The sequence below is a fragment of the Salvelinus sp. IW2-2015 genome, unplaced genomic scaffold, assembly GCF_002910315.2.
Source record: "Salvelinus sp. IW2-2015 unplaced genomic scaffold, ASM291031v2 Un_scaffold2971, whole genome shotgun sequence".
NCBI classification, from domain to species: Eukaryota; Metazoa; Chordata; class Actinopteri; order Salmoniformes; family Salmonidae; genus Salvelinus; species Salvelinus sp. IW2-2015.
The window spans coordinates 137,453-149,508 of NW_019944266.1; the positions used below are offsets into that span (position 1 = coordinate 137,453).

At 45.0% G+C, this 12,056-nt stretch overlaps 1 pseudogene; it reads right to left on the reverse strand.

Annotated features, from left to right (window-relative positions):
- Positions 1-317: 317 nt before the first annotated feature.
- Positions 318-12,056, reverse strand: part of LOC112075074 (neuronal acetylcholine receptor subunit alpha-7-like) — a 22,356-nt pseudogene continuing 10,617 nt past the window's right edge.

Genomic DNA, 12,056 nt, shown 5'->3' on the forward strand with positions numbered 1-12,056 from the left:
CCCATTACTCTACAGTGAAGCTGTTTAGTCCTGCCGTCAGAGAGAGAACTAGCCACCAATCACCCTTCTTCAGTAATTAAACCCTGTGTCTTTACCGTTTTCTTTGTCAGCACTTTTATCTACCCCCCCTTCCTTATCTCTCTCTGCATGTCTCCCCTCCTCCCCCTCTCTCTTTTTTCCATCTCACCATACATCACTGACTCTCTCTGTGAATATCTCTCTTTCTGCATTTTCTCTCTGCCTCTCTCTCCCTCTGCGTCCCTGTTAACTACTCAACGATCGGAGGGAGACCGTCCAGAAAAGACATAGAAAAGTCGAAAATAAGATCATTTATTTTGAGATGCAAAACCTAGACTGACACCTATTGTAGTTCCTCCAGACAGTCTGTCAACCAGTCATGTTTTATTTATTAGTATTCGTGTGTGTGTATGGTTCTTTTGTTTGAAGCAGTGCTGAGCTGAGCTGAAGCCACAYAACCTGGTGCCAGCCCAATATGACTTCTGACCCCTCTCTGTCCAGTTCCCATCATCACACATATCACATTCATTAACACATGGCCAAAGGACAATAACATCATCATCAGTGAAGGATTTGACACATAACTCCCTCCATTAGCCGAACTGGGCATGAAGACCCGGAAGACAGAAGAAATGCACAGTAATTGCACAGAATTTTAATTTAATATCATAACACAAATTCTAAATTATGGAATTCAAATACAATTTACGTTCCCACTGAAATTGCTCCATAGTCTCCCACTCCCTTTCTGGGGGGTCCGGGGGCATGCTCCCCCGGGACGTTTTTTAATATGTTTTAGGACTGTTAGAGGGTCACTTCTGGTGACTTTTTAAAAGGACATTCTACAAAATGTCTCTTTAAAGGAATTATAACCTGTAGCCAAACTGATGCAGCATAGCAGCTTTAAATAAGCTTAAGCATGGGTTTGCCAATCTCCATTTACCCCAAATGAAAATCCCCAAAGACTCTGAATGCCTCAAATGCACTAAATATACGTTGTAACTTGTCAATATGATCTTAAAAGCGCATCTTGGCAGAAATATGGATATAGGTTTTTTCAATTTTTTTGGGGGGGGGTGGTGGCAACGATTTAGAAGCAGCGGGGCTCCTTCTCAGAAGAAGTCTTTGGAGGCGGCCTCTGCAAAGTTGGGTGCGGCCATGAGGATGGCGATGGTACAGATGATGTTGAACACACTGAACCCCACCAGACACAGACGGTCGATGACCACTGCTGCAAACTGCCACTTCTCCGCCACGCTCACCCTGCGGTCCTGCTCACGGAGACCCTCGGCCAGAAACCGCACCTCCGCCAGCAGGGCCTGGAGCTGGGCCTCTGCTTCCCCAGCCTGGAACACCCTGGCCTGGGCATGGCAAGTACCCACTCCACTTGCCCCAGCCCCATCCTCCACACAGCTGGAACCTGAGGATGAGGGGTCAGGGTCTGGAGATGTGGGGGGTTGTGGCGGGGGGCTACCCAACGTTGTGGAGGAGGGTGGGTGGTGGTGGAGGATGCGGGTGTCAGAACCCCTTCTTTCTTCTCCTCCTCCTCCTCCTCCTCTTCCTCCTCTCCAGGTGACAGCAGGGTCAGGTTCAGGAGGACTCTGGAAGCCCATGTATGGCAGGTGTCCATTGGGCTGAGCGTGGGGGATGGAGGGGAGATTGGGGTGTAGGTTGGGGTGTAGGTTAAGAAGGGGCTGGGGATATCGATTTGGGTTAAGGTGAATATTAGGCTGGGGGTTTGGATTATAGTTGGGATAGGACTGGAGGGTATGGTTGGAAGGTGGGTGTGGTAGGGGCTGGCTGAGCTGGCTTAGACTGGCCTGCAGAGAGGTGAGGCTCTGGGGGAAGGTTAAGGGGGCTGGGGTGGTGGTGGGGGCAGAGGAGCAGGTCTTGGTCTGGGGGTTGGAGGGGCTGTGGTGGGGTGTGAGCTCACCCCACTCTTCTGGACACTTCATCCTCAGAAACCAGGGAACCCACTGGAGTAGAACCAACTCAACCTGAGAGACACACACACACAGTAAGTAAGTAAGAGGAGCCAGGGACCTTCTGTGGCAGAACCAACAGAGAGGGACAGGACACACACAGAATACAATGCATTTGGAAAGTATTCAGACCCCTTTCCTTTTTCCACATTTTGTTACATTACAGCCTTATTCTAAAATGGATTAAAAAAACATTTTTCCTCATCAATCTACACAAAATATCCCATAATGACAAAGCGAAAACAGGGTATTTAGAAATGTTTGAAATGTTTGAACTTATTTACATAAGTATTCAGACCCTTTGTTATGAGACGAAAAAATTGAGCTCAGGTGCATCCCTGTTTCCATTGATCATTCTTGAAATGTTTCTACAACTTGTTTGGAATCCACCTGTGGTAAATTCAATTGATTTGACATGATTTGGAAAGGCACACACCTGTCTATATAAGGTCCAGGGTAAAAACCAAGCCATGAGATCGTAGGAATTGTCCGTAGAGCTCTGAGACAGGATTGTGTCAAACACAGATCTGGGGATGGGTACCAAAACATTTCTGCAGCATTGAAGGTCCCCAAGAACACAGTGGCCTCCATCATTCTTAAATGGAAGAAGTTTGGAACCACCAAGTTGCGCCCGGCCAAACTGAGCAATCGGGGGAGAAGGGCCTTGGTCAGGGAGGTGACCAAGAGCCCGATTGTCACTCTGACAGAGCTCCAGAGTTCCTCTGTGGAGATGGGATAATACTCCAGAAGGACAACCATCTCTACAGCACCAATCAGGCCTTTACAGTAGAGTGGCCAGACGAAGCCACTCAGTAAAACGCACACGACAGTCCGCTTGGAATTTGCCAAAAAGCACCCAAAGGACTCTCAGACCATGAGAAACAATATTCTCTGGTCTGATGAAACCAATATTGAACTCTTTGGCCTGAATGCCAAGCCTCACGTCTGGAGGAAACCTGGTACCATCCCTACATTGAAGCATGGCGGTGGCAGCATCATGATGTGGGGGTGTTTTTCAGAGGCAGGAACTGGGAGACTAGTCAGGATCGAGGGAAAGATGAACAGAGCAAAGTACAGAGATATCCTTGATGAAAACCTGCTCCAGAGTGCTCAGGACCTCAGACTGGGGCAAAGGTTCGCCTTCCAACGGGACAATGACCCTAAGCACACAGCCAAGGCAACACAGGAGTGACTTCAGGACAAGTCTCTGAATGTCCTTGAGTGGCCCAGCCAGAGCCCGGACTTGAACCCGATCGAACATCTTTGGAGACACCTGAAAATAGTTGTGCAGCGACGCTCCCCATCCAACCTGACAGAGCTTGAGAGGATCTGCAGAGAAGAATGAGAGAAACTTCCCAAATACAGGTGTGCAAGCTTGTAGTATCATACCCAAGAAGACCCAAGGCTGTAATTGCTGATAAAGGTGCTTCAACATTGTACTGAGTAAAGAGTCTGAATACTTATGTAAATGTGATATTTAATTTTTGATACACACATTTGCAAACATTTCTAAAAACCTGTTTTTGCTTTGTCATTATGGGCTATTGTGTGTAGATTGATGGGGGGGAAAACAATTTAATCAATTTTATAATAAGGCTGTAACGTAACAAAATGTGGAAAAAGTCAAGGGGTCTGAATACTTTCCGAATGCACTGTAAAGTAAGTGGATAAGAGGAACCAGGGAATGTACTGCAGCAGAACAAACTGCACCTGATAGAAAAGGACAAACTGCACCTGATAGAAAAGGACAGGACGCACACAAGGTCCAGACATTCACATATATGAGAGAGACAGTCACAGACACACTTCAGAATCAGTAGACAGACAGAGAGCCTCACCCATTGAGGCATGTCTCCACTGTTGGGGTCGTGGTGATGGTACTGAAGTACAACTACAGTCGCCACCACTGACATCCCTACGGTAACCATGGTACTCACAAAATACTGACCTAGAATGGAGACACAGTATTATAGTACACTTATACAGAGACACACACCCACACATACACACACACATTCACTGACCTATCAGTGGAATGCAGTCTGAGGTAGCTGGCATAATCTCAGCCACCAGCAACATGAAGAAGGTCTGAGAGAGAAGAATTGTTATGCCTGGAGAGAGAGGATATTATTACACTGGGAAACACAGCAATACTTGTGGGGAGTACAATTCTCCATCTCTTTGCCAACTCACCCCACCCATTCATCTCTCCCCCGTCTCTGTCCCTCCCCTTCCCCCTTCTCTCCCTCCATCTCTCTCCCGCTTTCTGATTCTAAAAATCACTTGAGGTTTTCTTGGACCGCTTCAGAAATACTGACAGAGAAACAATAAAAGAGAGGGCAGGTACGGAGACAGACAGAGAGAGAGAAAGAGAGAGTCATACAGCAGGACCAATATCTCATCTCTCCATCTCTAACACCTGATTTATTTTTCATCACTCTGAACTATCATTTCTTTCTCTTCTATCTTTCCCTTACACCTCATCATCTTCCCTTACACTTCATCATCTTCCCTTACACCTCATCATCTTACACCTCATCATCTTCCCTTACACTTCATCATCTTCCCTTACACTTCATCATCTTCCCTTACACTTCATCATCTTCCCTCTTTTCATCATATTTTACACTTTCCAGCGCCTCAGACCTCCCCTTTTCACCTCCAACATCTCTCCTGTCTCCATCCCTTCTCCCTTTTATACTCCTCTTCTCCCCCCGTCCTACGCCTCTCCCTCTTCCTTCTCCCTTCTCCCTCCTCCTCTCCCCCTCTCCCTCCCCCTTTCCTCCTCCCCCTCTCCTCACCCAGACCGATCTTCTCCCCCGATTGGGCTGGCAGTAGGAACACCAGCAGTGTCAAGGAGGAGATGAGAACACAGGGGACGAGGAGGTTGAGAGCGTAGAACAGAGTTCTCCGTCGTAGGGTCACAACAAAGGTCACGTCAGAGTAGGGCTCTGTACAGCACTCATAAAATATCTCATGACGATCACCTGGTACACCTACAAGAGGGGGGAGGAAAGAGGGAGTGAGAGATTAGAAAGTAATATGAAGGAGAGAGAGATACAAGAGGGATGGAAAAGAAAGGGGAGGGTAAAGGAGGAGGGACAACCAGGGTCAGGGGCAGACAGAGCTCTCTCACCCAGCAGTTCCCACTCTCCATTGGACATGTATCCTGACAGGTCAGCCTCCTGCATCTGGAGGTCCAGCAGCCAGCCGTCAAACGTCCACGAGCCAAACTTCAGCTCACAGTGCTGGACGTCAAAGGGAAACCAACGCACGTCCACTTCACACGCACTGCTGAAAATACCTGGGACAGGAAGAGAGGGGGGTTGTGAGAGATGTGGGGGGAGAGGGAGTGAGAGAAGGGAAAGGGGGAGAAATTAAAAGAGAGATTGAGAGAGAAGTGCATTACCAGTAGGGGAGAGTGGGGTAAGTTGAGCCATTTGTTACATTCAGCATCAAAGGAAACATAGTATTCTTTCTAATAAAGATATCTACATATTTTCAGGATGTTGTGTATCGCTGGAAATAATCAGAATTCATGTAAACACTACAGTTTAGAAAACACAGCTTGTCCAAAAAAAGGCTCAACTTAGCGCATGGCCATTGGCCCGACTTACCCAAAAGGTAAACATTTGGATTATATTAGCTCAGCTACAAGGATGCCCTTTCATACTCGGTTTAGGACCTCATATTGAAGGTTATAGAGACCCCAACTGATGTATAGAACAATCTTTAAAATGATCTACTTTGGTTTAGACATAAGCATCATGAAACCTCTAACACAATACATTTGTTTGACTTGGTGAAAAGACTTTTTTTGGACCTAACTTGCTTACCACTTTTTCCATGTAGTTTCTTCCTTCAGACTCCTTGAAATGACATCTTCCTAAATATTTGATCAAATTATAAATGTTGTGTATGATTTATTAGAAACCAGTGTGGCTCAACTTACTCCTTGTCTCAACTTACCCCACTCTCCCCTATATCTATGTTAAACTATGATGAGAGAGGGGAAGGTCAGGGAAGAATAAAAAGAGAGAAAGGTTGATCTCTAGACTTACCTGGAGGTAGGTACTCACAGAATCCACTGGAGTTGACCAGCACATAGCTCTTAAAGGTGGCATCAAACTTATCATGGGCACTGAGAAGGACAAAAAAGAAAGATCAGCGAGATCAGTGTGTGTGTGTGTGTGTGTGTGTGTGTGTGTGTGTGTGTGTGTGTGTGTGTCTGTCCTACACACCTGTTGTACAGTAGTATATCAGGTATCCAGACCTGTCAGTAGTGAAGCGAAGGGTTTTCACTCCTGGGTACTCTGACTGGTTCCACTGAAGGTAGTGGTCAAACCATTGCTATACAAATCCAGTCAATAAATGAATTAGGTTACAGAGGCTGTGTTTACACAGGCAGACCAATTCTGATATTTTTCACTAATTGGTATATTTTTCCACAATCACATCAGATCTTTTCACATCAGATCTTTTTCAGAGCAAAATACCAATAAGGAAAGAAATATCAGAATTGTGCTGCCTGTCTAAACGCAGCCAGGGAGCCACACACACACACACACACACACACTAGCGGGCATGGACACACATGCAGGGTCATCCTCACCATCTGAAGCCAGCATTAGTGGTGAGATCTGGTTTTTCTCATCCTGGAATAAGATGAAGACAGTTAAATGAGTGTGTGTGTGTGTGTGTGTGTGTGTGTGTGTGGTTGTGTGTGTGTGTGTGTGTGTGTGTGTTGTGTGTGTGTGTAAGAGAACATGGTAGCGTACCACATTCATGACTTGTAAGAGAGTGGAGGAGAATCGGACAGTGAGTGGTAGAGAGTCGTTGGCAACAGGTCTCTCCATACGGTTATAGTCCTCAGTAGCTCCCTCAATAGATTACGCTGGTGGGGACCCTGCTCAGACACTGAGAGAGGGGGAGGGAGAGAGAGGGGGAGGGGATAAGGAGTAGAAAGGAGGGAAAGGGATGAGGGAGGTGAGTGGGAGAGAGAGAGGGCAATGACGAGAGGGAAAAATAGGAAGACAGAGGAGACACAATGGACAGTTACAAAGAGACAGCTACATTCCTGCAGACAGAAGAAAAATGCAGGGGTGAAACTTTGGTGGGGGGGACTTGGAATGAGATGTTCAACAAGCAGGTGTCCACATACTTTTGTCATGTAGTGTATATAACAGTGGGGAGAACACAGTACTTGAGACACTGCCGATTTTGCAGGTTTTCCTACTTACAAAGCATGTAGAGGTCTGTAATTTTATCATAGGTACACTTCAACTGTGAGAGACGGAATCTAAAACAAAAATCCAGAAAATCACATTGTATGATTTTTAAGTAATAATTAGCATTTTATTGCATGACATAAGTATTTGATACATCAGAAAAGCAGAACTTAATATTTGGTACAGAAACCTTTGTTTGCAATTACAGAGATCATACGTTTCCTGTAGTTCTTGACCAGGTTTGCACACACTGCAGCAGGGATTTTGGCCCACTCCTCCATACAGACCTTCTCCAGATCCTTCAGGTTTCGGGGGGCGTCGCTGGGCAATACGGACTTTCAGCTCCCTCCAAAGATTTTCTATTGGGTTCAGGTCTGGAGACTGGCTAGGCCACTCCAGGACCTTGAGATGCTTCTTACGGAGCCACTCCTTAGTTGCCCTGGCTGTTGGTTTTCGGGTCGTTGTCATGCTGGAAGACCCAGCCACGACCCATCTTCAATGCTCTTACTGAGGGAAGGAGGTTGTTGGCCAAGATCTCGCGTACATGGCCCCATCCATCCTCCCCTCAATACCGTGCAGTCGTCCTGTCCCTTTGCAGAAAAGCATCCCCAAAGAATTATGTTTCCACCTCCATGCTCACGGTGGGATGGTGTTCTTGGGTTGTACTCATCCTTCTTCTTCCTCCAAACACGGCGAGTGGAGTTTAGACCAAAAAGCTCTATTTTTGTCTCATCAGACCCACATGACCTTCTCCCATTCCTCCTCTGGATCATCCAGTATGTCATTGGCAAACTTCAGACGGGCCTGACATGCGCTGGCTTGAGCGAGGGGGACCTTGCGTGCGCTGCAGAGATTTTAATCCATGACGGCGTAGTGTGTTACTAATGGTTTTCGTTGAGACTGTGGACCCAGCTCTCTTCAGGTCATTGACCAGGTCCTGCCGTGTAGTTCTGGGCTGATCCCTCACCTTCCTCATGATCATTGATGCCCACGAGGTGAGATCTTGCATGGAGCCCCAGACCGAGGGTGATTGACCGTCATCTTGAACTTCTTCCTTTTCTAATAATTGCGCCAACAGTTGTTGCCTTCTCCCACCAAGCTGCTTGCCTATTGTCCTGTAGCCATCCAGCCTTGTGCAGGTCTACAATTTTACCCCTGAGTTCTTACACAGCTCTCTGGTCTTGGGCCATTGTGGAGAGGTTGGCGTGTGTTTGATTGAGTGTGTGGACAGGTGTCTTTTATACAGGTAACGAGTTCAAACAGGTGCAGTTAATACAGGTAATGAGGTGGAGAAACAGGAGGGCTTCTTAAAGAAAAACTAACAGGTCTGTGAGAGCCGGAATTGTTACTGGTTGGTAGGTGATCAAATACTTATGTCATGCAATAAAATGCAAAATTAAATTACTTAAAAATCATCATTGTGATTTTCTGGATTTTTGTTTTAGATTCCGTGTCTCTCACACTATGATTAAAATTACAGACCTCTACATGCTTTGTAAGTAGTAAAACCTGCAAAAATCGGCATGTATTCAAATACTTGTTCTCCCCACTGTATATAAGTCGGAAGTTTACATACACTTAGGTTGGAGTCATTAAAACTTGTTTTTCAACCACTCCACAAATTTCTTGTTAACAAACTATTGTTTTGGCAAGTCGGTATATTACATCTACTTTGTGCATGACGCAAGTAATTTTCCAACAATGTTTTACAGACAGATTATTTCACTTATAATTCACTGTATCACAATTCCAGTAGTCAGAAGTTTACATACACTAAGTTGACTGCTGCCTTTAAACAGCTTGGAAAATTCCATAAAATTATGTCATGGCTTTAGAAGCTTCTGATTGGCTAATTGACATAATTTGAGTCAATTGGAGGTTGTACCTGTAGATGTATTTCAAGGCCTACCTACAAACTCAGTGTCTCTTTGCTTGACATCATGGGAAAATCAAATGAAATCAGCTAAGCTAAAACTTTGTATACCTCCGCAAGTCTGATTTATCCTTGGGAGCAATTTCCAAACGCCTGAAGGTACCACGTTCATCTGTACAAACAATAGTACGCACAGTATTAACACCATGGACCACGCAGCCGCCATACCGCTCAGGAAGAAGACGCATTCTGTCTCCTAGAGATGAAACGCACTTTGGTGCGAAAAATGCAAACAATCCCAGAACAACAAGCAAAGGACCTTGTGAAGATGCTGAGAAAAACAGGTACAGAAGTATCTATATCTACAGTAAAACAAGTTCTATATCAACATAACCTGAAAGGCCGCTCAGCAAGGAAGAAGTCACTGCTCCAAAACTGCCATAAAAAAAGCCAGACTACGGTTTGCAACTACACATGGGGACAAAGATCGTACTTTTTGGAGAAATGTCCTCTGGTCTGATGAAACAAAAATATATATTTTTGGCCATAATGACCATCGTTATGTTTGGAGGAAAAAGGTGGAGGCTTGCAAGCCGAAGAACACCATCCCAACCGTGAAGCACGGGGGTGGCAGCATCATGTTGTGGGTGTGCTTTGCTGCAGAGAGGGACTGTTGCACTTCACAAAATAGATGGCATCATGAGGAAGGGGAAATTATGTGGATATATTGAAGCAACAGCTCAAGACCTCAGTCAGGAAGTTTAAAGCTTGGTCGCAAATGGTCTTCCAAATGGACAATGACCCCAAGCAATACTTCCAATGTTGTGACAAAATGGCCTTTGACAACAAAGTCAAGGTTTTGGGGTGGCCATCACAAAGCCCTGACCTCATCCTATAGAAATTTGGGGGCAGAACTGAAAAGGCTGTGTGCGAGCAAGGAGGCCTACAAACCTGACTCAGTTACACCAGCTCTGTCAGGGGAATGGGACAAAATTCACCCAACTTATGTGGGAAGCTTGTGGAAGGCTACCCGAAACATTTGACCCAAGTTAAACAATTTAAAGGCAATCTACCAAATACTAATTGGGTGTATGTAAACTTCTGACCCACTGTGGAATGTGATGAAAGAATAAAAAGCTGAAATAACTCATTCTCTCTACTATCATTCTGACATTTCACATTCTCAAAATAAAGTGGTGATCCTAACTGACCTAAGACAGGAAATTTTTTACTAGGATAAATGCCAGAATTGTGAAAAAACTGAGTTTAAAATGTATTTGGCTAACGTGATGTAAACTTCCGACTTCAACTGTACATAAGTCAAAGAGTAAAGAGTAGCCAGTTTCTGCTCTGCTTGCTTTTACAACTCGGAGAAAGAGCGCAACACATGTGGCGTGACAGCATCTGCCTCTGTTCAACTTTCCCGTGCTGGTCCATCCAGCCTTTCAGAAGCTTGGCCTTCACACAGCCTGTCCGCCTGCTCTGTAGTGTCCGCGTGGTCCTAAATCCAGCTGGCTTAAACTCCAAAAGCCTACCCAACTGCTCTAAGGTGTCCGCATAGTCCTAAGCACACAGATGCTGTTTTTCGTACACAGTGCAATGATAAAACTGGGGGGGACAAAAATGCATTTTTCAGAATGTGGGGGTGTCATTACCCCTCCGTCCCCAGTGAAATTTGCCACCCCTGGAAAAAATGAGAGAAGAGAAATATATGAGAGAAAGGAGTAGAACGAAAGTGCTATGATTGCACAGATAGAGAGGAAGAATATCTAAAACGGGAAGAGATGAGCTGTAGGAGAAGAAAATATGAATCCAGAAGCGAGTGAGAATAATATAAAAACATGATGAGAAGAAATACACAAAAAAAAGAAGAGATGTGAATGGAACGGTTTCAAATCGTTTTAAACAAAGCTGTTTTGAAAACGAGTACAGAGATTTATAGATGACTGGAGGAGGCAGGGGCGGGGGACGTGAAAGAGGGTGAAAGAGGAATCAAGAGGAGAGAGTGAAGAGAGGGAGAAAGATGAGGCGAGAGAAGGAGAATGAGGAGAATCAAGAAGAGAGAGAAGTAAGAGAGGAGAAAGAGGATAATCAAGAGGAGAGAGACTGAAGAGAGGGAGATAAGTATCTAGACAGGCCCATTAATTGTTCAAGGTAGAGTCAGCAATATGACGTAGCTGAACAAAGTAAACAGGATCGTGGGTCAATTTCCGCAAACAACTAAGAATGTTGGAGAGTGAGGCTAAACCCCTCTTTGGTCCAGTGGCTACCACGTTGTAATAGCGTGAAGCGAACCTGTGCACAAAAGCAGATACTGTGTGTGACTGTTGGAGAGCAAAGTCTTGCATCTTGCTCTCGTTAATATCTGCCGGTGCTGCTTGTGCAACGTCATTCCGCTGACTCTACCTTTAAAGGGATTGACCAGTCTTTCTGTGGCCGTTAAAACATCTGATCTATTCCACACTGGAAATAGTGACGCATTAAACACTAAAACCCTCCACTCAGACAGACAGACAGACAGGAGGACCAGGAACCTCACTTCTAGCAGCTCCATCGTGGACTGACTTCACTCATTCCTGTTTCACAACTGTATCAGACTTAATGTATCTGTGCAGTTGATGAAATTCGGTAGCAATGTCTAACTGAAAATCTAATGGTATTTGTCACATACACATATTTAGCAAATGTTATTGCAGGTGTAGCGTGTAGTGCAGTTAGTATCTAACAATTCACAACAATACACACAAATCTAAAAGTAAAGAAAGGAATTAAAAAATATATAAAACTAGTGAATGTAATGTAGACCACATACAGTAGAGTACAGTCTTTATAACAGCATGTTGCGCTTGTATGTAATATGCTATTATGTACCACAATGCTTGTAAACAGCCTTTGTGGAGATTCATTTGTTTGTGTTATTGCAATGTATGCATTTAACTTCTGATCTTCTCCTTT